This window comes from Bombina bombina, chromosome 2, assembly GCF_027579735.1.
Source record: "Bombina bombina isolate aBomBom1 chromosome 2, aBomBom1.pri, whole genome shotgun sequence".
Classification (NCBI taxonomy): Eukaryota; Metazoa; Chordata; class Amphibia; order Anura; family Bombinatoridae; genus Bombina; species Bombina bombina.
Genome location: NC_069500.1, coordinates 557663290 through 557677092, shown reverse-complemented (window position 1 = coordinate 557677092; position 13803 = coordinate 557663290). Strand labels below are relative to the sequence as shown.

Below are 13803 nucleotides of genomic sequence, written 5' to 3'. Positions count from 1 at the left end.
CAAACGGGGAGAGAGAGAGAGAGAGAGAGAGAGAGGGGGGGGAGAGAGAGAGAGAGAGAGAGGGGAGAGAGAGAGAGAGAGAGAGAGAGAGAGAGAGAGAGAGAGAGAGAGAGAGAGAGAGAGAGAGAGAGAGAGAGAGAGAGAGAGAGAGAGAGAGAGAGAGAGAGAGAGAGAGAGAGAGAGAGAGAGAGAGAGAGAGAGAGAGAGAGAGAGAGAGAGAGAGAGAGAGAGAGAGAGAGAGAGAGAGAGAGAGAGAAGAGAGAGAGAAGAGAGAGAGAAGAGAGAGAGAAGAGAGAGAGAAGAGAGAGAAGAGAGAGAGAAGAGAGAGAGAAGAGAGAGAAGAGAGAGAAGAAGAGAGAAGAGAGAGAAGAGAGAGAAGAGAGAGAAGAGAGAGAGAAGAGAGAGAAGAGAGAGAAGAGAGAGAAGAGAGAGAAGAGAGAGAAGAGAGAGAAGAGAGAGAGAAAAGAGAGAGAAAAGAGAGAGAAAAGAGAGAGAAAAGAGAGAGAAAAGAGAGAGAAAAGAGAGAGAGAAAAGAGAGAGAAAAGAGAAGAGAGAGAAAAGAAGAGAGAGAGAAAAGAGAGAGAAAAGAGAGAAAAGAGAGAGAGAAAAGAGAGAGAGAAAAGAGAGAGAAAAGAGAGAGAAAAGAGAGAGAGAAGAGAGAGAGAGAAGAGAGAGAGAGAAGAGAGAGAGAGAAGAGAGAGAGAGAAGAGAGAGAGAGAAGAGAGAGAGAAGAGAGAGAGAAGAGAGAGAGAAGAGAGAGAGAAGAGAGAGAGAAGAGAGAGAGAGATGGGACCGCTGTACTGCAAAAATGGCCCGTACAATATATTTTTACAGTAAGGAGGAGGATAACAGCAAACATATTTTTTATTTATTTTTTTAAGAGTTGCCAGAAACCCAAAAGGAATTCCAATATTTCAAATTAGGGGCCTCATCCACCTTTAATGAAAAAGTAGGTCCCTGTCAAATCACCAACTAGAGAAAAATAAAGTGATAAAAGGGAGCGCATCTGTCAGCTGTCCTCCACACTAAACTAGTAATGGGGGGGGTTTTCACACCCACATAAAGCATCAACCAAGCATTAGTATACAAAAACTGCATGCTTTAATATAATAACGTTATATTTACATTACTAATCCAAATACTTTATGGCCAAGTTCAGCACACAAATGCAAGCAGTAGGGAACGCTAGCATGACTGGTGCACAATCCACACAACTTGCATTTCTGCACTAAAATTACAGGTCCACAGTTAATATTTATAGTGTACACTACAGTATTTATGTCAGATAACACAGTAGTTTCCATCAGATAAATGTATATGTGGATTGGATACCAGGTTTTCCGTCTTAAGAGTAGCAGGAGCAGCAACTGCAAGTCACCTATCACCAACAGGTTCTTGCTCAGAAGCAGCAATGCTTGCATGGCTTACATAAACTAGGTCAGGGGCTTAAAGGGACAGTCTAGTCAAAATTAAACTTTCATGATTCAGATAGTGCATGCAATTTTAAACAACTTTCCGTTTTACTTTTATCATCAAATGTGCTTTGTTCTCTTAGTTTTCTTTGTTGAAAGCTAAACCTAGGTAGGCTCATATGCTAATTTCTAAGCCCTTTCAGGCTGCCTCTTATCTCAGTGCATTTTGAAAAAAAATGAACAGCTTGACAGCGCTAGTTCATGTAGATAACATTGTGCTCACTCCCGTGGAGTTACCTAGGAGTCAGCACTGAGTGGCAAAAATGCATGTCTGTCGAAAGAACTGAAATAAGGGGGCAGTCTGCAGAGGCTTAGATACAAGGTAATCGCAGAGGTAAAAAGTATATTAATATAACGGTGTTGGTTATGCAAAACTGGGGAATGGGTAATAAAGGTATTATATATCTTTTTAAACAATAAAAATTCTGGAGTAGACTATCCCTTTAACTACAGGGGTTACCACTGCAACCGGGCCCATCCTTCTAGGGGGCCCACTGCTGCTCAAGCAGAGTCAGATTTCTGAGCAGCTCCTTTACAAGGCTGCAGTTTTTCTAATCACCACAAGAGGTTGCTAAACTTGTGGTGACTGAAAAAACATAATTTATGTAAGAACTTACCTGATAAATGTCTTTCATGGTGGCGAGAGTCCATGATTGGTTACACATGGGATATACATTCCTACCAGGAGGAGGCAAAGTTTCCCAAACTTCAAAGACTATAAATACCCCACCCACCTCACTCATATCTCAGTTTAACGTATAGCCAAGAAGTGAGGTGTAAAAAAGGAGTAAGAAAAAGCCATAAAAAAGGAACAGGAAAAAAGATGTGCTCTGTTAAAAACAACCCATAATAGGGAGAGGACCTGGTGAACGCTCGCTACCATGAAAGAAAGGAATTTATCAGGTACATTCTTACATAAATTATGTTTTCTTTCATATAGGTGGCGAGAGTCCACGATTTGCTACACATAGGATATAATACCAAAGAGGTGGAAGTCAACTAATAACAAAAAAAAAGGGAGTGATAAAATCTAAACAGCTTTTTTGCTGAGAAATTAAATCCAAAATTAAAGTCTTTTAATAACTAAAAAAACTCAAAAAAAAAATTATAGGCAATAGAATCAGAGTGACCACTGCCTAAAGAACCTCTCTACCAAAAGCTGCTTCTGAAGAGGCAAAAACATTAAAATGGTAAAACTTGGTAAAAGTATGCAAAGAAGACCAAGTGGCTGCTTTGCAGATTTGATCAACTGAAGCCACATTCTTGAAAGCCCAAGATGTGGCAACTGATCTTGTAGAATGAGCTGTAATTTTCTGAGGCGGAGACTGAACCACTTCCAAATAAGCTTTGTGAATCAGAAGTTTTAACCAAGAGGCTGAGGAAATAGCAGAAGCTTTCTGACCTTTCTGTGAACCAGAAAAAAATAACAAATAAACTTGAAGTCTTTCTGAAATCTTTAGTGGCATCAACATAATATTTAAAAGCTCTAGCAACATCTAAAGAGTATAAAGTATTTTCAGCATCATTCCTAGGATTAGGACTAGGACACAAAGAAGGGACAACAATTTCCCTGTTAATGTTGTTATAATTAACAACCTTCTGCAAAAATTTTAAAGTATTTTAAAGTAGTCCACAAAACTGCTTTATCTTGATGAAAAAACAGAAAAGGAGACTCACAAGAGAGGGCAGATAATTCAGAAACTCTTCTAGCAGAAGAAATAGCTAAAAGAAACAAGACTTTCCAAGAAACAAGTTTAATATCCAAAGAATGCATAGGCTCAAATGGAGGAGCCTCTAAAGTCTGCAAAACTAGATTGAGGGAGGAGAAATATGTTTAATAACAGGTTTTATTCTGGACAAAGCATGAACAAACAATGAATGTCTGGAAGAAGAGCAATCTTTCTGCAAAACATTACAGAAAGAGCAGATATCTGTCCTTTCAAAGTACTGGCAGATAAGTCCTTATCTAAACAATCTTGAAGAAACTGAAGAATTCTAAGAATTTTAAATGTATGAAGAAAAATTATGAGTGGAACACCAGGAAATATAAGTTGTCCAAACCTTATAATAAATTTTCCTGGAAACAGGTTTTCTTGCTTGAATCACTGTATTAATTACAGAGTATGAAAAACCTCTGTGACTGAGAACTAGGCGTTCAATCTCCACGCCATTAAGTTCAGAGATTTTATGTCTGGATGAAAGAAGGGATATTGAGACAGAAGGTCTGGTCTTAGAGGAAGATGCCATGGTGGGCAGTTGGACATCCGAACTAGATCTGAATACCAGATCCTGAGAGGCCATGCAGGGGCTATCAGAAGTACAGATGATTGTTCCATCTTGATTTTTGAAATCACTCTGGACAGCAGAACTATTGGAGGAAATATATAAGCTTATTGGAATGACCAAGGAACTGCTAGAGCATCCGTCATTTCTGCCTGAGGATCCTGTGACCTTGCAAGGTATCTGGGAAGTTTCTTGTTCAAACGAGAGGCCATGAGATCTATCTGGGGAAGAACCCAGATTTGAACAATAAAGGCCCAAGGGCTGAAACGCGTAGAACTTTGTTCACTGGAAAGATTGCTACTCTTTGATACTTTCATTTAAGTTTGATATAGTGCAGTAGGTTGGGTACTTTGAACTAAACAAAAGCGTGTGGAGTTCTATAAGTATAATTCCTAACCCATGATCTGATCACTATTCTTCTTATAATTTAACCGCTGTGAAATAAGACAGCGGAGACTCAACAAACAAGCTACTTCTCTTCAACTTTACTCCGGAACCACTTGGAGGAAATTGACCACAGGGAGAAAACTCCCCACAACAAAACAGAGATTTCACTGTCATACAGACATCCAATACGGCGTATATGATACGCATACAAAGCCATCACAGACTACGGAGTTGATACTGAGAAGAGTGTCAGGACACGGACATCATACGGCAAAGAAAAATATAGTTGGAACTTTGACCTGCCTTTCTTTTGAGAGAACTACCGAGAAACAGAAACTGTTTCAAAAAACATAGTAAATACAGGACTGAACACTGAGAGTCCCGGTCCATTGAAATAGCGAATACACACAAATCTCTGCATATAAGGTAATATCAATGTAAATATCTAACACCTATATGCACGGTGACAATCGCTATTTTTCTTTAAAGCATACTACTCAAAACCTGTTCAAATTGCTTTTATTTATCTTGCTACATTGTTTTAAAACATAACGTTTCATTCTTGTATACATTGTATATAATTTTCCATTTAGAATTGATGCCGGCATCCATCTTTATTTGTATTTTTAATTTTTATTAAAAAATTTTTGGAAACACATTGTTGATATGAATATCATTATATAAGAATAATATAAATCTTACAGAATATTTATCTCTACACCTTTTTAAGCTTTAATTTAGCGCTAACCCTAAACACATTTTTTCGAAGAACCCAGATTTGAACAATTTGTAAGAATACATTCTGGTGGAGAGACCATTCTCCCGAGTGTATTGACTGATAGCTGATCTACCTCCCAGTTGTCCACACCTGGTATGTGAATCGCAGTGATGAGACAGGAATTGGTCTCTGCTCAAGAAAAAATCTGAGATACTTCTTTCATGGCTAGGTAACTTAAAGTTCCCCCTTGATGATTGACATATGCCACTGTTGTGATAGTCTGTCTGAAAATGAAGATAAGGTTTCTTTAAAAGAGGCCAAGCTTGAAGAGCTTTGTAAAGAGCACGGAGTTCTAAGATATTGATCTGAATTTTTGTTTCCTGAGCATTCCAGACTCCTTGTGCAGTCAGGGACCCCCATACTGCTCCCCAACCTGTAAGACTTGCATCTGTTGTGATCACAGACCAGGTAGGACGAACAGAGGAAGCCCCTTGAAGATATTGATGGTGTAGCCACCATGTCAGAGAAAAAGTGTTGTGATCCAAGAATATTAGTTGTGATATTCGAGTATAATCCTTGCATCATTGGTGCAACATGCAAAGTTGAAGAGGCCTCATATGAAAACGAGCAAAGGGGATTGCGTCCGATGCTGCAATCATAAGGCCTAACACCTCCATGCACATAGCCACTGAAGGGTATGATAGAGACTGAAGATTCAGACATGCTGAGACTAGTTTTGTTCACCTCGTCTGTCAAAGAGTCATGGACACAATCTATTTGGAAACCCAAATAAGTGACCCTTGTTTGAGGAATCAAGAAATTCTTTGGAAAATTAATCCTTCAACCATGATTTTGAAGAAACAACAATAGTTGAATAGTGTGAGATTCTGTTAAATGAAAAGATTGGAGCTAGAACCAAGATATTGTCCAAATAAGGAAACACCGCAACACCCTGTACTCTGATTACAGATAGAAGGGCACCCAGGATTTTTGAAAATATTCTTGGTGTTGTTACTAGGCCAAACGGAAGAGCAACAAACTGAAAATGCTTTTCTAGAAAAGAGAATCTCAGAAATTGAAAATGATCTGGGTGAATAGGGATGTGAAGATATGCATCCTGTAAGTCTTTTGTGGACATATAATGACCTTGCTGAACAAAAGGCAGAATAATCCTTATAGTTTCCACCTTGAAGGTTGGAATTCTCACACATTGTATAAGGTTTAGGTTTCATAAATTGGTTTGATTTATTACAATTGGAAGAAGGTCTCCAATTAGAGCCAGGGGCTTTTGGAGAGGGGGAAGGCTTTTGATCTTTGTTTCGAAAAGTACGAAAACAATTAGGAGCCTTGAATTTTCCATTAGATCTATAATCTTGAGGCAGAAAAACTAACTTACCTCCAGTAATGGAAGAAGTCATTGAATCTAATTGAGAACCAAAAAGATTCTTACCCTGAAAAGAAAGAGATAATATTCTCATTTTAGAGACCATATCAGCATTCCAAGATTTAAGCCATAAAGCTATTCTAGAAAGAATAGCTAAGGACATGGTTTTAGTATTAATCTTAATAATGTTAAATACTGCATCACAAATAAAAAGATTTGCTTCTTGAAGTAAATGAATAACATTATAATATTCAGGATCTGAAGAAAATTGCTGAGCAAGATTAGAGAGCCAAAAAGTAGTGGCATCGGCTATGTCAGCAATAGATATAGCTGGCCTAAGGACATAACCAGTATGTAAATAAGTCCTATCTAAAGGATCTTTGAAAGAAGTACTATCCTCTAAGGGAATTGTAGTATGTTTAGCTAGAGAAGAAATAGCCCCATCTACTTTGGGAATAGTTTCCCATAGCTCTAAATTAGCAACAGGTAAAGGAGACAATTTTTCAAACCTAGATGTATGGTTAAAAGAAGTACCAGGCTTAGACCATTCTTTAGAAATAATACTAGAAACTGCATTAGAAACAGGGAATATTTCTGGAAGGTCAATGGTAGACTTAAAAAAAAGAATTTAACTTGTTACAAGGAATATCCTCAGGTTTAGCTTCTTCAATTCCCAAAGTGACTAAAACTTCTTTCAAAAGGGAACGAATATGTTCAATTTTAAATAAAAAAGAAGATGTATCTGATTCTGTATCAGATGGGGGAGCCTCAGAATCAGAGGAACCATCATCATTAGAGGATACATCCGTATTAGTCTGATCAATACATACTTTACTAGATGACAGTAAAACATGGGCTGATCTCTTACACTTATTTGAAGGTGGAATTACAGTCAGGGCCTTTTGAATTAAAGCAGCAATAAACGTCTTCATTGCTGGGGATACACCATCTATATCTATCTGTAGAACTGAAAAACAGAAGGAGTATTTGAAATCAGAGACATCATTAGGACGTGATAAAAACACTATACATGAGTCACATAAATTTACTGAAGATGGCACTTCAGAAGTTTTACAAAAAACACACTTAGCTTTAGTAGAAAGGTGTACAACAGACTCAGGTCCTATGGTGGTTTCAGGGACAGAAGCAGTATGTTAATAAAGCAAAAAAACTGTGAAAAAATATTTTTTGTTTGCTAAATAAACTTTGAGGATTTGTAAAAGTTTGTGCTAAAAAAAATGCTTAATAAATTAATGTTACTAAAAACATTAAATATAGAGCGCTCATAAAATCCTTAACTTAAAGCTCCTATAAGAGAAATGAGGGCGAAACACAAACAGGTGAGAATCTATTTTTTTTTTTTTTTTTTTAAAAGAGCGAGACATAAAAGCGGCAAAAAAAGTACGCTGGTGCATCTATGACATCACCGGAAGCACAAAAAAAAGGTGCGACACGACGGCCACCCTTGTAAGAAAATTATTTCCCCAGAGACAGTAAGTAAAAAAAAAACTGCACTATAACGCTCTACATTCAGGATAGAGAGGCTCAGAAAAAAACTAAAATGTAAATGAAAACAGCATGCTTGTCCCAGGGCCGCAAATATAACAATATAAACATAAACTTAAAGGGACACTGAACGCAAATATTTTCTTTCGTGATTCAGATAGAGCATGACATTTTAAGCAACGTTCTAATATACTCCTATTATCAAATTGCTTTCATTCTCTTAGTATCTTTATTTGAAATGCAAGAATGTAAGTTTAGATGCCGGCCCATTTTTTGTAAACAACCTAGGTTGTCCTTGCTGATTGGTGGACGAATTCATCCACCAATAAAAAAAAGTGCTGTCCACAGTTTTGAACCTAAAAAAAAAGCTTAGATGCCTTCTTTTTCAAATAAAGATAGCAAGTGAGTGAAGAAAAATTGATAATAGGAGTAAAGTAGAAAGTTGCTTAAAATTGCATGCTCTATCTGAATCATGAAAGAAAAAAATTGGGTTCAGTGTCCCTTTAACAAATGACCAATACAAAAAACGTGTCTAGGAAGAAAAAATATATACTTACCTGTATTTTTTGTAGACACATGTCCACTCTTTAAGCAGTCAACCAGTCTTTATTTGAAACAGAAGGAATCAAAGCTTTTTTTTAGTTCAGTATTCTGGACAGCACTTTTATTGGTGGATGAATTTATCCACCAATCAGCAAGAACAACCCAGGTTGTTCACCAAAAATGGGCTGTCATCTAAACTTACATTCTTGCATTTCAAATAAAATTACATTTAAAAAAAAATAGGAGTAAATTAGAAAGTTGCTTAAAAATTCATGCTCTATCTGAATCATGAAAGTAAAAATGTGGGTTCATTATCCCTTTAAGCACATCATACTTTAACCACCTCCAAAGGAGGCAAGTTTTAAACTCATATATGAGTGAGGTGGGTGGGGTATTTATAGGCTTTGAGGTTTGTGAAACTTTGCCGCCTCCTGGTTGGAATGTATATACCATGTGTAACAAATGGTGGATTCTCGACACCTATATGAAAGAAAACAACAGGGAAAAAGTAAGCACTGCACAGAAAGCAAGCAGTTTACTGTGGTATTTTTCCAAGTACTGTAGTGTTTGCTGGGATGTTTGTGTATGTGTGTGTGCATGTGTTTTTGTGTGTATATGTATGTTTGTAAGTGTGTGTATATATATATATATATATATATATATATATATATATATATATATATATATATATGTGTGTGTGTTTGTGCGTGCTTTTTATGTAAGTGTATGTTTGTGTACATGTATTTATGTGTATTTCTGTATAGTATGCGTGCATGTTTTTGTAGTTGTATATGTGGGTTTATTTGTGTATATATATATATATATATATATATATATATATATATATATATATATATATATATATATATATATATATATATATATACACACACACACACCAATCCAATTCCAGGTGCACTTACTAAGACCACATAAGCAACTGCCAGGGTGATGCGTATAATACATAAACAAAGTTCCTTTATGCTTATTAAAGGAATAATAAAAGGAATAGTTTAGTCAAAATTAAACTTTGATGATTCAGATAGCTCATGCAATTTTAAGCAACTTTCTAATTTACTCCTATTATCAAATTTTCTTCGTTCTTTTGTTGTCTTTATTTAAAAAAGCAGAAATGTAAGCAAGGAAGCCGGACCATTTTTAGTTCAGCATCTGGGTAGCGTTTTCTGATCGCTGTCTAAATGTAGCCCCCAATTAGCAAGCACTCCTAAGCTTACATTCAAATAAAGATAGCAAGAGCATGAAGAAAAAATAATAACAGGAATAAATTAGAAAGCTGCTTAAAATCACATGCCCTATCTGAATCATGAAAGTTTAATTTTTACTAGACTGTCCCTTTAAGAATAAAACGCTGCACTCACCGGTCTTGATAATGTTAAAGTTTATTCACCTCATCTCAGCATTTCACTGTACAAATACCCCCAGACGTTTCGGTACCGGACTGGCACCTTTTTCAATGGGTAGGTCAAATATCTCCAAAATAAGATTTGATCTGTTGATTTGTTTTTTGATCTGAAGAAAGGGACTAACATTCCCGGAAACGCCACCTATTAAAGCTGACTTTTTGTTCACTAAATCCTGAGTGCCCAGTATTTTTAAAGTATATGATTGGATGTATCTGGAGGGTAGTTTCGCTTTTGCTGGAAATTATAACTTCTTTTAGCCTAATTGTGTTTTTCACAGAGAAAAACTTTCCTGAAAGGGACACTAAACCCAATTTTTTTCTTTCATGATTCAGATAGAGTATGCAATTTTAAGCAACTTTCTAATTTACTCCTATTATCAATTTTTCTTCGTTCTCTTGCTATCTTTATTTAAAAAGCAGGAATGTTATGCATAGGAGCCGGCCCATTTTTGGTTGAGAACCTGGGTTATGCTTGCTTATTGGTGGGTAAATGTAAGCCTCCAATAAGCTAGCACTATCGATGGTGCTGAACCTAAAATGGGATGGCTACTAAGATTTACATTCCTGCTTTTAAAATAAAGATAGCAAGAGAACGAAGAAAAATTGATAATAGGAGTAAATTAGAAAGTTGCTTAAAATTTCATGTGAATAAACAAATGGAAGCAGGCACTCTTTGATTAGGTGAAAAATATTAAAACATACCTTTATTAAACCTTAAAAGTGACAGCAGTGTATCCCAGAGGGCAGACATAGGCAGTAACAGTCTGACGCGTTTCACGCCACCTAGTGGGGAAGCGCCACTAGGGGGAACAAACAACAGCTCACTGGCTTGTTCTATGGCCCAGTTTCCATCTAGGAATTGCTTCTTTTAGCCCATTTATGTTTTTCACAGAGGAAAACTATCCTGAATTATAGCAGTCTGATGAGAGAGAGAGGAGAGAGAGAGGAAAAAAGAGAGAGGAAAAAAGAGAGAAGAGAAAAAGAGAGAGAGAAGAGAAAAAGAGAGAGAGAAGAGAAAAAGAGAGAGAGAAGAGAAAAAGAGAGAGAGAAGAGAAAAAGAGAGAGAGAAGAGAAAGAGAGAGAGAGAAGAGAAAGAGAGAGAGAAGAGAAAGAGAGAGAGAAGAGAAAGAGAGAAAGAGAGAAAGAGAGAAAGAGAGAAAGAGAGAAAGAGAGAAAGAGAGAAAGAGAGAAAGAGAGAAAGAGAGAAAGAGAGAAAGAGAGAAAGAGAGAGAGAAAGAGAGAAAGAGAGAAAGAGAGAAAGAGAGAAAGAGAGAAGAGAGAGAAAGAGAGATGAGAGAGAGAGAGAGAGAGAGAGAGAGAGAGAGAGAGAGAGAGAGAGAGAGAGAGAGAGAGAGAGAGAGAGAGAGAGAGAGAGAGACAACAAGCTTGCACTCACTGGTATTTTTTGTGAAATAATTTACTGAAAAACAGTTTTTCACTAAATTATTTCACAAAAAAAGACCAGTGAGTGCAAGCTTGTTGTTTTTCTATATTGATTCCTACTAGCACCCCTGGCAGTTGTTACCAAGTGAGAGTGCACATCTTTGCTACTGATATATATATATATATATATATAATATATATATATATATATATTATATATATATATATATATATATATATATATATATATATATATATATATATATATATATATGTGTGTGTGTGTGTGTGTGTGTCCTGCCACAGACTTTGCCCATAGAGTTCTAGTTACGTCTCTGAACTAGGCTCAATTATGTAAAAACTACATGCTCTAATAAATTAGAATATGTAATTTTTGCATTAGAATGTTTATTTTATTTGTATTTCAAGTCATAATTAGTTACTTTTCCCTAAAACCATCCAAGGAACACTCTATCCACGAGATCCCTTCCCCACATGTAATGTAGCACTGTATAAGAATTGTCCTCTCTACCCCATTTAAAATATATTTTTTATTACATGAATAGCAAATGAAGTTCAAAACGACAAGCTCTCATTTCTTAACGCTCAACACTTTCACCTCAATGTGACCGCCGCTGCTGATTGGCTCAGCAGCCATGTCTGTGCAACTCACAAATAGTACTTTATGGGAGTTAAATCTGCAGGGTCAGTAGTGCTAAAATTACATGCCCCAACAAACTAGACCATGTAATTTTTGCACTACAATGTCCTTTGAAATACTGTACTGCTTTAATTCAAATATTCATATTCTATAGTGATCTAAATGGCAAAAAATAAAACTGCCAATTTTCATCCAAATTTATTTGCCCATTTAAAAATTATAAGCATTTTTAAAAATTAGCTTTTTATAGCTGAATTCTTCTTTATAATAATGAGTCTTTTAATTCATATCTTAAAAGGACATGAAAGTCAAAATTAAAAACTATTCTATTGCCATTTTTACTTTGTACTATTGAAATCTTTTGTTAAAGTGTATCTACATATCCCCAGGAGCAGGAGCTAGCTGGTGATTGGTGGCTACACATCTCTCTTGTCATTGGATCACCAGATGTGTTTAGATAGCTCCCAGTGTGTTTAGATAGCTGAGCTCCCAGTAGCGCATTACTGACTTTAAATATGTGTGCAAACCCTATTGCAGAGGTTAAAAGCATACGTAAACAATAATGCAATAATAAAATGCTAGATGAATTATTGTTTGCCTTTATATGTTACTTTACTTGGCCAGAAAAGTACAACAGCATGTGAGCTAGTATTTAAACTAAGAACATGAATAATGTGTTTATATATTTTAGCCACCCAAAACAGCTTTTTACTTACAGTTGCTATCTAGCTTGCAGTTTACTCATGTAAAGTTGCACTAGTAGTGGCCATTGCTGATGACGTCACGGGGGTTTAGTCTTTCATTATGCAAAATCGCTAGCCATGACACGGCCCATAAATAATATCACATAGTTCAATTACACAGAAAGGCGCAGTAACAGTTCTCTCTCCTTATCCCAATGAGCTCTTGCACTACTGCCCTCACTGGAAAAGCCACACCCCTTTCTGTACATAAGGTAGATTAGGACACTTTCCGTCCTATAGTTCAAAGTAACTATTAAAATATACACATTACAATATAATATATAGTTGTATTACTAAAATCGATTCCGTTCCGTTTTCTCCTTAACTGAGCAACAAATAGGATAATCCACCTTAAATAATAATTGGGCGTGGTTTGGTGTAGAAGCGTGGCCCAAACTGAAAATGAAATTGCTAAATGGTCCGTGGTTCGTTTAGATAGAAAAAGAAGATATCAGTCTGCAAATGTTTTATAACTAGTGAATGCATTTAAAATGCGCTAAAATCAGTATATAATATACGATAAGGAAGTTGGTTTCTTATTCAAGGCTGTTTCTTATTCGTGAAATTCTGTTTCTTATTCATGGAAGTTGGTTTCTTATTCAAGCTGTTTCTTATTCGTGACATTCTGTTTCTTATTCACGGAAGTTGGTTTCTTATTTTTTTGTCAGACTGCTTTAAATTGACTTTAAAATAAAAATATAGGTTTTATTTAAATAATAATATGATTCATATGATGTAGTTACACAGAGGTCCCTTAATACAACACTTGGATATACAAACTAGAAAAAGGGCATACGTTGGCACCAATACCAATATTACTATTTTGAATAGGTAACTGATATTTTCAAAGGGTTAATGACCATTGGGCCACTGATTTCACTATGAATATATACAGGGTAGATGGGATGTACTAAAAGGAATGACAAGGGTGAATGACAAAATGGAATGCCCATAGACTTTAATGGGATGTAAAATTAAAAGTGTTGAAGCAACAAAACTATGATACATATCAACTAGATATTTACCAGATATGTTCCCCAGGTACAGTAGCATATTCTGAAAGTGAGATTACATCAGATTATAGCTGCTTTCTATGGAATGACAAGGGTGAATGACAAAATGGAATGCCCATAGACTATAATGGGATTACATTTAAAAGTGCTATAGCAACAAAAATACGAGACATATGAACTAGATATTTACCAGATATGTTCCCCAGGTACAGTAGCATATTCTGAAAGTGAGATTACTTCAGATTATAGTAGTTTTCTATGGAATGACAAGGGTGAATGACAAGATA

At 36.0% G+C, this 13803-nt stretch overlaps 1 protein-coding gene across 2 annotated transcripts in view; it reads right to left on the bottom strand.

Moving 5' to 3' along the window:
- The window catches only part of FANCC (FA complementation group C), a 1120322-nt gene extending 1107729 nt beyond the window's left edge, over positions 1 to 12593 (bottom strand). For both annotated transcript variants that reach the window (XM_053702420.1, XM_053702421.1), the window contains exon 1: positions 12477 to 12593. The gene's annotated coding sequence lies outside the window, so the exon portion shown is untranslated. The remainder of the gene's footprint in view (positions 1 to 12476) is intronic.
- Between the last annotated feature and the right edge of the window lie 1210 nt (positions 12594 to 13803).